The sequence below is a fragment of the Ostrea edulis genome, chromosome 5, assembly GCF_947568905.1.
Source record: "Ostrea edulis chromosome 5, xbOstEdul1.1, whole genome shotgun sequence".
Taxonomy (NCBI): domain Eukaryota; kingdom Metazoa; phylum Mollusca; class Bivalvia; order Ostreida; family Ostreidae; genus Ostrea; species Ostrea edulis.
Window position 1 is genome coordinate 5743240 of NC_079168.1, and position 17636 is coordinate 5760875.

Consider the following 17636-nt stretch of genomic DNA (forward strand, 5'->3'; position numbering starts at 1 on the left):
TCCATCTAATGCAATGTTGTACTGTAAATATCCACTGATTATAAGACCATTAACTGCAAAAATTCAAGGATGACAGTGGGAGTACATGATTGGTTTGACAGTTCGGTGACTGGGTAGTTTCTCTCACCAGAAACGGGTCTTAAACTCGTGGTACTCAGACTGGTCATTGAACTTCCACATCTAACGTCAACACGCGGGTATCTAATTCCTGGTCATCTAACGTCAACACGCGGGTATCTAATTCCTGATCATCTAACGTCAACACGCGGGTATCTAATTCCTGATCATCTAACGTCAACACGCGGGTATCTAATTCCTGGTCATCTAACGTCAACACGCGGGTATCTAATTCCTGATCATCTAACGTCAACACGCGGGTATCTAATTCCTGATCATCTAACGTCAACACGCGGGTATCTAATTCCTGATCATCTAACGTCAACACGCGGGTATCTAATTCCTGATCATCTAACGTCAACACGCGGGTATCTAATTCCTGGTCATCTAACGTCAACACGCGGGTATCTAATTCCTGATCATCTAACGTCAACACGCGGGTATCTAATTCCTGATCATCTAACGTCAACACGCGGGTATCTAATTCCTGATCATCTAACGTCAACACGCGGGTATCTAATTCCTGATCATCTAACGTCAACACGCGGGTATCTAATTCCTGGTCATCTAACGTCAACACGCGGGTATCTAATTCCTAGTCATCTAACGTCAACACAAGGATATCTAATTCCTGGTCATCTAACGTCAACACGCGGGTATCTAATTCCTGATCATCTAACGTCAACACGCGGGTATCTAATTCCTGGTCATCTAACGTCAACACGCGGGTATCTAATTCCTAGTCATCTAACGTCAACACAAGGATATCTAATTCCTGGTCATCTAACGTCAACACGCGGGTATCTAATTCCTAGTCATCTAACGTCAACACTCGGGTATCTAATTCCTGGTCATCTAACGTCAACACGCGGGTATCTAATTCCTGGTCATCTAACGTCAACTGGCGATGGCGGGTATCTAATTCCTAGTCATCTAACATCAACACGCGGGTATCTAATTCCTAGTCATCTAACGTAAATACGCGGGTATCTAATTCCTAGTCATCTAACGTCAACTGGCGGTGGCGGGTATCTAATTCCTAGTCATCTAACATCAACACGCGGGTATCTAATTCCTAGTCATCTAACGTCAACACGCGGGTATCTAATTCCTGGTCACCTAACGTCGACACGCGGGTATTTAATTCCTGATCATCTAACGTCAACATGCGGGTATCTAATTCCTAGTCATCTAACATCAACACACGGATATCTAATCCTGGTCATCTAACGTCAACACGCGGGTATTTAATTCCTAGTCATCTAACGTCAACACGAGGGTATCTAATTCCTAGTCATCTAACATCAACACGCGGGTATCTAATTCCTGATCATCTGACGTCAACACGCGGGTATCTAATTCCTGGTCATCTAACGTCAACACGCGGGTTATCTAATTCCTGGTCATCTAACGTCAACACGCGGATATCTAATTCCTGGTCATCTAACGTCAACACGCGGATATCTAATTCCTGGTCATCTAACGTCAGCACGCGGGTATCTAATTCCTGATCATCTGACGTCAACACGCGGATATCTAATTCCTAGTCATCTAACGTCAACACGCGGCTCTCTAATTCCTGATCATCTAACGTCAGCACGCGGGTATCTAATTCCTGGTCATCTAACATCAACACGCGGGTATCTAATTCCTAGTCATCTAACATCAACACGCGGGTATTTAATTCCTAGTCATCTAACGTCAACACGCGGATATCTAATTCCTGGTCATCTAACGTCAACACACAGGTATCTAATTCCTAGTCATCTAACGTAAATACGCGGGTATCTAATTCCTGGTCATCTAACGTCAACACGCGGATATCTAATTCCTGGTCATCTAACGTCAACACGCGGATATCTAATTCCTGGTCATCTAACGTCAACACGCGGATATCTAATTCCTGATCATCTAACGTCAGCACACGGGTATCTAATTCCTAGTCATCTAACATCAACACGCGGGTATCTCATTCCTAGTCATCTAACATCAACACGCGGGTATCTAATTCCTGGTCACCTAACGTCAACACGCGCGCGGCTCTCTAATTCCTGGTATTTCTCTAATCCCTGGTCAGTGAACGTTAACACGCCGTAGCTGATATATGGGATATGTTTATCGTCAGCTCTTGCTGGGTGCCCAAATGACGGACTTTTAACCGAACCTCGCGTCCCAGTGAGAATACCAGAGGTGCCTAGAAAGATTTCGTTTGCTTTCAAATGGAACCAAAAGAATCCTAGTAAGTTCTACATTGATGGGTGAAGGGCTTTGAACGTCCAGAAACCGGACGATTGTCTGGCTGTCATCGTTCCCTTGGTCGGATTGCTGAGGTGCTGTTTAGCGAGAATGAAACCTGCTAATTTCTGACGAGACAGAAAGAAAGAGAGAACGAGAGATATAGGTCTTATTTACTATACGAATTTTGTATAATTCATCAACCTGGAAAACGGAAAAAATCGTGCAATTACTAAATCGTAAAGAATGAAGGCATGCGACAGAGAGTACATCAATCCGTAAACACTCGTTTATAATGTTTTATCTGGTTTAATGACATTGAAAATATTTTAAGACTAGATACAGGAAATCAACATCTAAACCATTGTAATTAACAGGGCTGGACAAGATCAAGGTGTGTTTACATCTCTTTTCGGAATCGTGTGAAAGGAGACCCTGGCCGGGCGGGGGTTGAATAGGGACAAGAACCACTACCGCGCAGGTTGTTAGAACTTGGATGACTATCAACGTGAAATTGATGTTTGCAATCAAGATCCGAGATTGATGTTTAATTTTGACTCGCTCCTGTCTATCTACGCATATCTCGGTTTCATTTTGTGACAACCTGTCGGCAATCTGACACATCCAGTGACTGTATTAGGTACATTCAATTTAATTCACACAAATTCTAAAACATTTATGATTTAAACTTTATGGTTTGCCCGGTATAGCTAAGACAAGATACCATGCTACATAACGGTTTCATATATGTGTGCATAGACAGTGATTGTATTTCGTCTATCTATGTTAGGTAGTTTTATTTTACACGTTTAAAAAATGTATTTATAAAGTATCACTTTATATATAATTTTTTCCTCTATAGCACAATATGAAATTGAATTAAGGATAGGGGAATGGAGAGGGCTAAATATAGACTGTACCTGCTGCCCAATCCCACTTACTTATTGTGTGAATATAAATAATGTTTAAATTAAATAGCGTAATGTCTTAGTAAATGAAAAAAATCTTTCATCGTAGATGACTTAGCTTTTAGAATGTAGATGAAATTATTTGTTGTACCTGTTCATAATTAGAAAGTAACTCTGAAAGATGTTTAACCAAACTAATATTTAAATCAACGTTAATTTATACCAGTCCGTAGGTGGTTAAAACACACACACAGAGGAACAAGGAGATAGTTACTGTATATATGTGTATACAGTGTATATGTAAGACAGCAATAAGCTGTATAACTCAGACAAGCTACTGACAAATTGGTTGATATTACAGGGATTTTCACAGGCTCGTTTGAAGTCAATATTTTGCAAATTCTATGGCCGTTATAATGAACATATAATTTATATACTTGTTTATAATTTACAAATACAAATAATATAAATAATAATAAATAAAATTTATATAGCGTCTTATATAAAACAAATTACTCTAGGGCGCTTTACAAGGGTAGCGGTGAGGAAAGCAACAATAAAAATTTAAAAAAAAAACAATTAAATGAAATTAAATGACAGTATGACATAAAATCTTACATCTATAAAATTATCAAAACGTCAGTTATTAAAGATCGATAGTAAGAGGTTTTTTGGTTTGTTTTTTTTGGTAGAACACAATGCTAAGTATCTAAAAAGTACTCTAAAATGTTAAGTCAAAAGCTAAACACTATTGGCATAAATGTTCTAGGGAAAAAGTAATTTATACACATAAAAACATAATCACAGATCACACATTAAAAGTAAGACGAAATAGGTGGGTCTTTAGATTTCTTTTAAAACTTCGAGTTTCTTCACATTTCTAAGTCCACATGGCAGACAGTTCCAGAGTGTCATTAGATCGAATATTGTCTGACGTGTGTGTTTCATGGCAATGTCTAGACCGTTCTTTACATACTAATTTTGACTACGGATTATTCCGTTTACCTGATCAAGATAGAGGGCTTACGACGGTTGTGACCAGTCTACAGCGGATACTTAAACCTAGGCACGTGATCGCACCTCTGGTGTTTGAAGGGTCTTTGTTTGCTTTTCTCGCAATTTTGTATTCTTTATAAGATTTATGAGATTGATCACTGTTCGTTATCTTCACTTTATCATGTTATTTTCACTTTTCATATTAAGCATTGTCTTAATCTACCAAATTGGAGACGATTTCATAAACGATATTTAAAGAAAAATGATATCGTAGAAATGTTATCGGCTTCTGGGTTGATTTGTAGAAAGGTTCGGTAAATTCCGAGCTATATAGACAAGGACAGGTTAGATTGATTTATGTTGTATAAAATAAAGATCGGAAAGAAAAATATGAATATGCAAATGTGCTTGATATTTGTTAAAATATTAGATTATGCATATTTGACGACCTATTCTTAATCAATGTGCATTTATTAAATAAATAAAATCCAAAATAAAACCAAACCTGTTTGGGGTATTCAATATGATGCTCATTATAAAAAGATGCCGTAAGCCCAGACTTGCGTATCCTCATGCAGAAAAAAGAAGGAAGACTCTATTTGACCACGGCTGCAATTTACACTAAGGGAGCCAGGCATTAATCATTATCTTTCTGGCATCCCTAGACAATACAAGCATGAACAGGTGGACTCTGAGCACAGATGCTCACCTGCTTGATCACCTAATATAGACAAATTCATTCATTTAAACACAAGTCAAATAAAAAAAAAACAACTGTTGAGCACTACTGCCTGGTGTACCAAAATAGCCGCCTGTTCCAGGCGCAGAATGTTTCCAGCCGTGACGATTGGAATATGTGCATGTAAGGGATACATCCAACTGCATAGATAAGCAGTTCTTGCACATATTTTAGCAACAGAAAATTAAAAGCGAGTAATTTCGTGAGCGACCCCTCTCGCGAAATTAAGCGACAATATCACGTATATTTAGGGATCTACAGTAAACTCCGTGCGTATGGGGTTTTAACCTGATCATGCATTGCATGGTTTTAATGTTTACCATTCCCCAATTCATATAAAACATAACCTAAATCTGCTTTCAACTGACTAACTCATGATGCTTGCAACAAATCGGAGATCAGTGAAATTTACACGTAAGGAAATTATGATAATTGGTGAAACTTGTTGGTGCCTTATGTCCCACCGGGGATGAAGAGGATCAGTAAGTAAGTAAAACATGAATTGTGATCTTGAGGTGTATAAGTAGTAAAAATCACGACAAAAATCGAATCCTTCCGAGATCTACACATTGGCAGCGCGAGGTGTTCAAAAATAGACCAAGGAGCTCATGCATCTAGTCTGTGACGTACTTCCTTTTAAAGTTACCCCTCTGTGGCTCAGTCACGGAATTATTGTTTTAAAAAACTTTTAGATATACGCAGTATGCACTTTGTTTGAATTTTGAGCCGACAAGAATCATAGGAACATTTTGTTGGTTCCTCGGAGTAAGGCCCCTTATGTCGGCGAACTCTCGGAGTAATGCCCCTTATGTCGGCAAACCCTCGGAGAAAGGCCCCTTATGTCGGCGAACCCTCGGAGTAAGGCCCCTTATGTCGGCGAACCCTCGGAGTAAGGCCCCTTATATCGGCGAACCCTCGGAGTAAGCCCCTTATATCGGCGAACCCTCGGAGTAAGGCCCCTTATGTCGGCGAACCCTCGGAGTAGGCTCCATTATGTCTGAATCCGTTAGGAGTATACAGTTCAAGTTAATAATATATATATTTTGTTTTTACACTTTTATCCAAATTGTGTCATCACATGATGTCGAAACTGAATGACAACCAACTAGAGTTATGCAATAGGTATAATGAACATTCAGATAGTTGCTGTGTCTAGTAGAGGATTTTATGCATGTGGTTTATCTCAGCATGGACATCCATGGCAAGGAATATTGATTATTCATTGTTCTATTAAATTCATTCACTAAGTCGCGTCATTTCGCTATTTTTGTACATTCAATCTGAGTGCCGGTAAAACACGTGTGCAATTTGTATATTCCAGGCCTCTTCTCAAAGATAGATGTTGAATAAACCTATACCGAATTACATGACTAACTACAATAATGATCAACAGATATGCGAGCGGATCTGCATGTAACATCCAAATTAGAAAACTACATTCATTTTTGAGAGACAAAAGATAGAAACACCTCTATTGTCATATTTCATTTGCCCCCGCTCATTTTCACACCTTCTGTACGAATGTTAATTTCCAATACCCGGATTAGCTGACCTCTATTGTGGTAAAAAAAAAAAGCACCTTGGAATTTGCGTAGAATATACAAGTTATACACAGGTCAGTCTTTGCATTATGCAGACAGTTCCGATGAACAATTTTGATGAAACTATTTTTTTTTTTAAAAGAGAAACTTTGTCATACAAATTTAACAAGACAAATAAATTATTCCTATATACAAAAAATACAAAGGGCAGATATATACATATCTCTGGACTCGCTAGAAATTACCAAGGGTGATAAAATGATATCGGATTTTGCTCTGCCTCGTGGTTTTATAATAACATGGCTTCTTTCGATTATTTGCAGATTTTCACTGTTGAAAGCCCGTCTTAGAGACATTTTAAAATAAATGCTCAAATTCCCAACAATGTTTACCTGTCGTACATCCCTTGCCGAAATGACTTGCACGGTCTGTGCGTTTCTATGGGCGTGGCTTGACCATGCACGAACGATTCTTGCACGAAACGGTGAACAGTTTGCACTAAACGCTGAACGGTCTGCACGGAACGGTGAACGGTTTGCACGGAACGAAACGAAACGCTTTAAACAAACTAAGGGATGGCGTACTATTCAAACAATACTTGCATTTCCAATACGTTTCTGTCTTAGTTTGACATTTTTAAGAATTTTTTTCTCATGAATGTTACTTAATTTGTTTACGTCTCGTCGAGAATGTTTCACTCATGTTGAAACGTCACCAGCTGTAGGTGAAGTACCACAAATTCAGACCTATGCATAGCGCTCAGGGACGTAGCAGTGATGGTTATTTAACGAGCCAACGCCTGCCACGACACGGAACCTCCGTTTTTAAGGCCATATCCGAAAGACCCGTGACTCTCACTTTTAGATGTCGAGCATTTTGCGAATGAGCAATTACTTACCTATGTTAACGTCTTAGGTTTGACGCGACCATGGCACGAGCTGGGTTCGAACTCAAGACCTCCCGGTTACGAAGCGAAGGCTCTACCATGCATGCGTTGTAGTTGTGAACAATGCCCGTATGAATAATATTGATGAATAGAGTACATATATTTTACGGGATGGGTATTCCGACAGAAATTAAAGTAAAATGTAAATATTGGGAATAAATTTCAATTTCAATAGGTCACTTTGGTGACCTATTGCTATTGGTCTGCGTCCGATGTCGTCCAACGTGTTTTGCAATTGAACATTTATTAACCTTTTAATAACTACCTTATCAAAATTTGGAATTCGGGATCTTTCGGACAAGGGGCATAAATTGTAAATTTAGGACTTGTGCACCAGCCTTGGGTTTAAACTGCCAAACATTAGACTTTTCAAAAAACATAAAATCTCCGGATTAAAATAAGTCCTCAGAACCCCTTGCTTGTCGTAGGAGGCGACTAAATGGGGCGGTCCTTCGGATGAGACCGCAAAAACCAAGGTCCCGTGTCGCAGCTGGTGTGGTACGATAAAGATCCCTCCCTTCTCAAAGGCCGTAAGAGCCAAGCATATGCCTAAATTTAGCAGCCCTTCACCGACAATGGTGTCGTCTCCATATGAGTGGACGTTAATTAAACAAAACAAAAGCAACCAATCCAACAAAGCTTTTCACACAAAAATTGATTGTGAAGTCATATAACTGCAATCCAGACGCAAACACATCGCCTGCTATCTAAAGTGTAAACATTTGTTCTCTTTTAGAATTAGAAGTCTACAAAATCTGGAAAATTGATGTAATAACAGGGTTATTGCTTCAATATCAGAAAAGGTCCGCTCTCAGTGGTTGCGCGGAAGCAGACTTCGAAACCTCGGTACGCTTTACTACACAATCCGAGTGTTCTCGGGCGGTCATATATTTCGATGCTCCGTCAATAACTATCAAGTATTGGAGAGGGGTGTGTGATTACAGTATAATATAAATGTTGTGTGTTATACATATACTGTGTAATATAAACCTGTATTGGGGGATGGTCTGTTACAGTGTAATATAAACCTGTATTGGGGATGGTCTGTTACAGTGTAATATAAACCTGTATTGGGGGGTGGTCTGTTACAGTGTAATATAAACCTGTATTGGGGGATGGTCTGTTACAGTGTAATATAAACCTGTATAGGGTGATGGTCTGTTACAGTGTAATATAAACCTGTATTGGGGGATGGTCTGTTACAGTGTGACTTAAACCTGTATTGGGGGATGGTCTGTTACAGTGTAATATAAACCTGTATTGGGGGATGGTCTGTTACAGTGTAATATAAACCTGTATTGGGGGATGGTTTGTTATAGTGTAATATAAACCTGTATTGGTGGATGGTCTGTTACAGTGTAATATAAACCTGTATAGGGTGATGGCCTGTTACAGTGTAATATAAACCTGTATTGGGGGATGGTCTGTTACAGTGTGACTTAAACCTGTATTGGGGGATGGTCTGTTACAGTGTAATATAAACCTGTATTGGGGGATGGTCTGTTACAGTGTAATATAAACCTGTATTGGGGGATGGTCTGTTATAGTGTAATATAAACCTGTATTGGTGGATGGTCTGTTACAGTGTTATATAAACCTGTATTGGGGAGGGTCTGTTACAGTGTTATATAAACCTGTATTGGGGGAGGGTCTGTTACAGTGTGACTTAAACCTGTATTGGGGGATGGTCTGTTACAGTGTAATATAAACCTGTATTGAGGGATGGTCTGTTACAGTGTAATATAAACCTGTATTAGGGGATGGTCTGTTACAGTGTAATATAAACCTGTATTGGGGGATGGTCTGTTACAGTGTAATATAAACCTGTATTGGGGGATGGTCTGTTACAGTGTAATATAAACCTGTATTGGTGGATGGTCTGTTACAGTGTAATATAAACCTGTATTGGGGATGGTCTGTTACAGTGTGATATAAATCTGTATTGTTGGATGGTCTGTTACAGTGTAATATAAACCTGTATTAGGGGATGGTCTGTTACAGTGTGACATAAACCTGTATTGGGGGATCGTCTGTTACAGTGTAACATAAACCTGTATTGGGGGATGGTCTGTTACAGTGTAATATAAACCTGTATTGGTGGATGGTCTGTTACAATGTAATATAAACCTGTATTGGGGGATGGTCTGTTACAGTGTAATATAAACCTGTATTGGGGGATGGTCTGTTACAGTGTGACATAAACCTGTATTGGGGGATGGTCTGTTACAGTGTAATATAAACCTGTATTGGGGGATGGTCTGTTACAATGTAATATAACCCTGTATTGGGGGATGGTCTGTTACAGTGTAATATAAACCTGTATTGGTGGATGGTCTGTTACAATGTAATATAAACCTGTATTGGGGGGATGGTCTGTTACAGTGTAATATAAACCTGTATTGAGGGATGGTCTGTTACAGTGTAATATAAACCTGTATTGGGGGATGGTCTGTTACAATGTAATATAACCCTGTATTGGGGGATGGTCTGATACAGTGTAATATAAACCTGTATTGGTGGATGGTCTGTTACAATGTAATATAAACCTGTATTGGGGGATGGTCTGTTACAGTGTAATATAAACCTGTATTGAGGGATGGTCTGTTACAGTGTAATATAAACCTGTATTAGGGGATGGTCTGTTACAGTGTAATATAAACCTGTATTGGGGGATGGTCTGTTACAGTGTAATATAAACCTGTATTGGGGGATGGTCTGTTACAGTGTAATATAAACCTGTATTGGTGGATGGTCTGTTACAGTGTAATATAAACCTGTATTGGGGATGGTCTGTTACAGTGTGATATAAATCTGTATTGGGGGATGGTCTGTTACAGTGTAATATAACCCTGTATTAGGGGATGGTCTGTTACAGTGTGACATAAACCTGTATTGGGGGATCGTCTGTTACAGTGTAACATAAACCTGTATTGGGGGATAGTCTGTTACAGTGTAATATAAACCTGTATTGGGGGATGGTCTGTTACAATGTAATATAAACCTGTATTGGGGGATGGTCTGTTACAGTGTAATATAAACCTGTATTGGGGGATGGTCTGTTACAGTGTGACATAAACCTGTATTGGGGGATGGTCTGTTACAGTGTAATATAAACCTGTATTGGGGGATGGTCTGTTACAATGTAATATAACCCTGTATTGGGGGATGGTCTGTTACAGTGTAATATAAACCTGTATTGGTGGATGGTCTGTTACAATGTAATATAAACCTGTATTGGGGGATGATCTGTTACAGTGTAATATAAACCTGTATTGGGGGATGGTCTGTTACAGTGTTATATAAACCTGTATTGGTGGATGGTCTGTTACAGTGTAATATAAACCTGTATTGGGGGATGGTCTGTTACAGTGTAATATAAACCTGTATTGGGGGATGGTCTGTTACAGTGTGACATAAACCTGTATTGGGGGATGGTCTGTTACAGTGTAACATAAACCTGTATTGGGGGATGGTCTGTTACAATGTAATATAACCCTGTATTGGTGGATGGTCTGTTACAATGTAATATAAACCTGTATTGGGGGATGATCTGTTACAGTGTAATATAAACCTGTATTGGGGGGTGGTCTGTTACAGTGTTATATAAACCTGTATTGGTGGATGGTCTGTTACAATGTAATATAAACCTGTATTGGGGGATGATCTGTTACAGTGTAATATAAACCTGTATTGGGGGATGGTCTGTTACAGTGTTATATAAACCTGTATTGGTGGATGGTCTGTTACAGTGTAATATAAACCTGTATTGGGGGATGGTCTGTTACAGTGTAATATAAACCTGTATTGGGGGATGGTCTGTTACAGTGTGACATAAACCTGTATTGGGGGATGGTCTGTTACAGTGTAACATAAACCTGTATTGGGGGATGGTCTGTTACAATGTAATATAACCCTGTATTGGGGGATGGTCTGTTACAGTGTAATATAAACCTGTATTGGTGAATGGTCTGTTACAATGTAATATAAACCTGTATTGGGGGATGATCTGTTACAGTGTAATATAAACCTGTATTAGGGGATGGTCTGTTACAGTGTTATATAAACCTGTATTGGTGGATGGTCTGTTACAGTGTAATATAAACCTGTATTGGGGGATGGTCTGTTACAGTGTAATATAAACCTGTATTGGGGGATGGTCTGTTACAGTGTAATATAAACCTGTATTGGGGATGGTCTGTTACAGTTTAATATAAACCTGTATTGGAGATGGTCTGTTACAGTGTGACATAAACCTGTATTGGGGGATGGTCTGTTACAGTGTAATATAAACCTGTATTGGGGATGGTCTGTTACAGTGTGATATAAACCTGTATTGTGGGATGGTCTGTTACAGTGTAATATAAACCTGTATTGGAGAATGGTCTGTTACAGTGTAATATAATTCTGTATTGGGGGATGGTCTGTTACAGTGTAATATAAACCTGTATTGGGGGATGGTCTGTTGCAGTGTGATGAAAGGTGAAGATAACGAACATTGATCAATCTCATAACTCCTATAAGCAATACAAAATAGATAGTTGGGCAAACACGGACCCCTGGACACACTAGAGGTGGGATCAGATGCCTAGGAGGAGGAAGCATCCCCTGTCGACCGGTCACACCCGTCGTGAGTCCTATATCCTGATCAGGTAAACGGGGTTATCCGTAGTCAAAATCAGTGCACCAAGAACGGCCCAACAATCGGTATGAAACATATCAGACAGCATTTGACCCAATGATATGTTGTATTGACGAACTAGATCGTTATAACGACCATATAATTTGCGAAATGCTTACTTCAATCGAGGCTGTTGAAACCCCTGTACCATCAATTTGTTTGTCAGTAGCTTGCCTCGATTTAAAAACTGACTATATGCAGAACAAGCTCTTGCATATCGAATCAATTGAGAGATATAAACATCATATGCAGGTGATAATCGAATATTGCTACATAAATATGGGAAGTTGACGATAGAGAAGCTGAAATCATCCCGTTTGTCATACAGCTGAGTTGTCAGTTTGCCGTAAATGTCTTCTCCCAATAAGATATCTCAGCATGAAGCAGACGTGGATGACTGTGTCGTGTCTTTTATTTCGAGCTCACAGGGATATATCGAATCGACATAGGAATGAAAGTTATCATTGTTAGTAGACAAAACATCGTCGATATATCTAAATGTCGAATCGAAGGCCACAGCAAGAGATTTCTTCTTCTCGGGTACAGGTTTTTTAATAAATTCTGCTTCATATGAATATAAACCGGTATTGGAGATGGTCTGTTACAGTGTGACATAAATCTTTATTGGGGGATGGTCTGTTACAGTGTAATATAAACCTGTATTGGGGGATGGTCTGTTACAGTGTAATATAAACCTGTATTGGGGGATGGTCTGTTACAGTGTGACATAAACCTGTATTGGGGGATGGTCTGTTACAGTGTAATATAAACCTGTATTGGGGATGGTCTGTTACAGTGTGATATAAATCTGTAATGGGGGATGGTCTGTTACAGTGTGACATAAACCTGTATTGGGGGATGGTCTGTTACAGTGTAATATAAACCTGTATTGGGGGATGGTCTGTTACAGTGTGATATAAACCTGTATTGGGGGATGGTCTGTTACAGTGTAATATAAACCTGTATTGGGGGATGGTCTGTTACAGTGTGACATAAACCTGTATTGGTGGATGGTCTGTTACAGTGTAATATAAACCTATATTGGGGGATGGTCTGTTACAGTGTAATATAAACCTGTATTGGGGGATGGTCTGTTACAGTGTAATATAAACCTGTATTGGGGGATGGTCTGTTACAGTGTAATATAAACCTGTATTGGGAGATAGTCTGTTACAGTGTAATATAAACCTGTATTGGTGGATGGTCTGTTACAGTGTAATATAAACATGTATTGGGGGATGGTCTGTTACAGTGTAATATAAACCTGTATTGGGGGATAGTCTGTTACAGTGTAATATAAACCTGTATTGGTGGATGGTCTGTTACAGTGTAATATAAACCTGTATTGGGAGATAGTCTGTTACAGTGTAATATAACCCTGTATTGGTGGATGGTCTGTTACAGTGTAATATAACCCTGTATTGGGGATGGTCTGTTACAGTGTGACATAAACCTGTATTGGGAATGGTCTGTTACAGTGTAATATAAACCTGTATAGGGTGATGGTCTGTTACAGTGTAATATAAACCTGTATTGGTGGATGGTCTGTTACAGTGTAATATAAACCTGTATTGGGGATGGTCTGTTACAGTGTAATATAAACCTGTATTGGGGGATAGTCTGTTACAGTGTAATATAAACCTGTATTGGGAGATAGTCTGTTACAGTGTAATATAAACCTGTATTGGTGGATGGTCTGTTACAGTGTAATATAAACCTGTATTGGTGGATGGTCTGTTACAGTGTAATATAAACCAGTATTGGGGGATGGTCTGTTAGAGTGTAATATAAACCTGTATTGGGGGATAGTCTGTTACAGTGTAATATAAACCTGTATTGGGAGATAGTCTGTTACAGTGTAATGTAAACCTGTATTGGTGGATGGTCTGTTACAGTGTAATATAAACCTGTATTGGTGGATGGTCTGTTACAGTGTAATATAAACCAGTATTGGGGGATGGTCTGTTACAGTGTAATATAAACCTGTATTGGTGGATGGTCTGTTACAGTGTAATATAAACCTGTATTGGGGATGGTCTGTTACAGTGTAATATAAACCTGTATTGGGGGATAGTCTGTTACAGTGTAATATAAACCTGTATTGGGAGATAGTCTGTTACAGTGTAATATAAACCTGTATTGGTGGATGGTCTGTTACAGTGTAATATAAACCTGTATTGGGGGATGGTCTGTTACAGTGTAATATAAACCAGTATTGGGGGATGGTCTGTTACAGTGTAATATAAACCTGTATTGGGGGATAGTCTGTTACAGTGTAATATAAACCTGTATTGGGAGATAGTCTGTTACAGTGTAATATAAACCTGTATTGGTGGATGGTCTGTTACAGTGTAATATAAACCTGTATTGGGAGATAGTCTGTTACAGTGTAATATAAACCTGTATTGGTGGATGGTCTGTTACAGTGTAATATAAACCTGTATTGGGGGATGGTCTGTTACAGTGTAATATAAACCTGTATTAAGGGACGGTCTGTTACAATGTAATATAAACCTGTATTGGGGATGGTCTGTTACAGTGTAATATAAACCTGTATTGGGGGATGGTCTGTTACAGTGTAATATAAACCTGTATTGGGGGATGGTCTGTTACAGTGTAATATAAACCTGTATTGGGGATGGTCTGTTACAGTGTGACATAAACCTCTATTGGGGGATGGTCTGTTACAGTGTTATATAAACCTGTATTGGGGAGGGTCTGTTACAGTGTAACATAAACCTGTATTGGGGGATGGTCTGTTACAGTGTAATATAAACCTGTATTGGGGGATAGTCTGTTACAGTATAATATAAACCTGTATTTGGGGATGGTCTGTTACAGTGTTATATAAACCTGTATGGGGGGATGGTCTGTTATAGTGTTATATAAACCTGTATGGGGGTATGGTCTGTTACAGTGTTATATAAACCTGTATTGGGAATGGTCTGTTACAGTGTAATATAAACCTGTATTGGTGGATGGTCTGTTACAGTGTAATATAAACCTGTATTGGGGGATGGTCTGTTACAGTGTGACATAAACCTGTATTGGGGATGGTCTGTTACAGTGTAATATAAACCTGTATTGGTGGATGGTCTGTTACAGTGTAATATAAACCTGTATTGGGGGATGGTCTGTTACAGTGTAATATAAACCTGTATTGGGGGAGGGTCTATTACAGTGTAATATAAACCTGTATTAGGGTATGGTCTGTTACAGTGTGACATAAACCTGTATTGGGGGATGGTCTGTTACAGTGTGACATAAACCTGTATTGGGAAATGGTCTGTTACAGTGTAATATAAACCTGTATTGGGGGATGGTCTGTTACAGTGTTATATAAACCTGTATTGGGGGATGGTCTGTTACAGTGTTATATAAACCAGTATTGGGGGATGGTCTGTTACAGTGTTATATAAACCTGTATGGGGGTATGGTCTGTTACAGTGTTATATAAACCTGTATTGGGAATGGTCTGTTACAGTGTAATATAAACCTGTATTGGGGGATGGTCTGTTACAGTGTGACATAAACCTGTATTGGGGGATGGTCTGTTACAGTGTAATATAAACCTGTATTGGGGGATGGTCTGTTACAGTGTAATATAAACCTGTATTGGGGGATGGTCTGTTACAGTGTAATATAAACCTGTATTGGGGGAGGGTCTATTACAGTGTAATATAAACCTGTATTGGGGGATGGTCTGTTACAGTGTAATATAAACCTGTATTGGGGGATGGTCTGTTATAGTGTGACATAAACCTGTATTGGGGAATGGTCTGTTACAGTGTAATATAAACCTGTATTGGGGGATGGTCTGTTACAGTGTAATATAAACCTGTATTGGGGGATGGTCTGTTACAGTGTAATATAAACCTGTATTGGTGGATGGTCTGTTACAGTGTTATATAAACCTGTATTGGTGGATGGTCTGTTACAGTGTAATATAAACCTGTATTGGGGGATGGTCTGTTACAGTGTTATATAAACCTGTATTGGTGGATGGTCTGTTACAGTGTAATATAAACCTGTATTGGGGGATAGTCTGTTACAATGTAATGTAAACCTGTATTTGGGGATAGTCTGTTACAGTGTAATATAAACCTGTATTGGGGGATGGTCTTTTACAATGTAATATAAACCTGTATTGGGGATGGTCTGTTACAGTGTGACATAAACCTGTATTGGGGATGGTCTGTTACAGTGTAATATAAACCTGTATTGGTGGATGGTCTGTTACAGTGTAATATAAACCTGTATTGGGGGATGGTCTGTTACAGTGTAATATAAACCTGTATTGGGGGATGGTCTATTACAGTGTAATATAAACCTGTATTGGGATATGATGTGTTACTTTGTTGCATTTTAAATTGGCGATTTTTACAGTCTAAGGAGACAAAGTCGCCCATATGTACTCTGTAAATACAAATTCGCTGTGAATTGGGGGATGGCGTGCCTGAAAGTAAATGATTATCGGTATATCGTTGCACTCTAACCTGAGAAGGTCGTTGATGTGTGCTCTGTAATTATTAACTCAACCTAAAATCAACATTCCTATTAATTGATCTTTGATTTTTGAATTGTATTATAACAAAGCGTTTTACTAGTATTTAAACTGTTAATATTTGAGGGGTATCATAGGTGCCTGTCCGATAAAGGAGCCTTTATCTCTGTATGTGGAGAGCCAGGCCGGGGTGCACCAAGGTCAGCGTTTTATTGTACGTTTTTATCAACGACAGATCCTCCACAACTACCGTCGCCGCGGGCTGAGTAAATACCCCTTATTGCCTTTCTGAATACACAGTATTCTCAATAATAGCTGGAGAACACTTGGTGAGGTAAGACCAATTAAAGAAAAAGAAAGACTTTTTAAATATCATTTTTTTAAAAATTATTATTATTATTATTTTTGCAAATAAAAAAAATGCATATTATTACTTTTTTTGAAAATAGAAAAATACGTTGAATACATGTAATTAAACCTTACGATTGAATTTTCTTTTACGACATTCATATCTTTTTATACACTTTTGTTAAATGACAAATTAATATTGGCAACTAATCTATTGATTTGCTACTGGGGTATTCAGTACGAGTTGTTCTACCTTTGAACAAATATTCATATTTTGGGTTAGACTTCTTTTTTATCTATCGGAAAACCATTTTAATTTAAAACTCTGGTGTGTATACACAGCGTGCTGGTAAAATACTTGAGCTGTTACAAGGGTAATAAATTAAAATCAAATCGTGCTCTGTGTACCTTGGGATATTTTGTATTGAGGGGTCTGTTTCTGGGTCCCCCTGTGTCCTTGTCGTAGATACAGTTGATTCCGTATTATACACGAGTTTTTAATGTTCGCGAGAAGCGTCACCCACGAAATCTTTATTTAAGTCCTTCAAAGTGTTGCTATCAGAATGACAGCTTCACAAACTGACACTAAAGGCTGAAATCACTTAAGTTCTCGTGTAATATCCT

The 17636-nt window shown here is 38.7% G+C and overlaps 1 protein-coding gene across 4 annotated transcripts in view; it reads left to right on the forward strand.

Annotated features, from left to right (window-relative positions):
• Positions 1–17636, forward strand: part of LOC130055220 (carbonic anhydrase 2-like) — a 52481-nt gene that overhangs the window by 15166 nt on the left and 19679 nt on the right. The window contains exon 1 of one of the 4 annotated variants that reach the window (XM_056167101.1): positions 16898–16998. The exons of the other annotated variants lie outside the window; for them this stretch is intronic. The gene's annotated coding sequence lies outside the window, so the exon portion shown is untranslated. Of the gene's footprint in view, positions 1–16897; positions 16999–17636 lie in introns of those variants that run through there. 4 annotated transcript variants of the gene reach the window in all.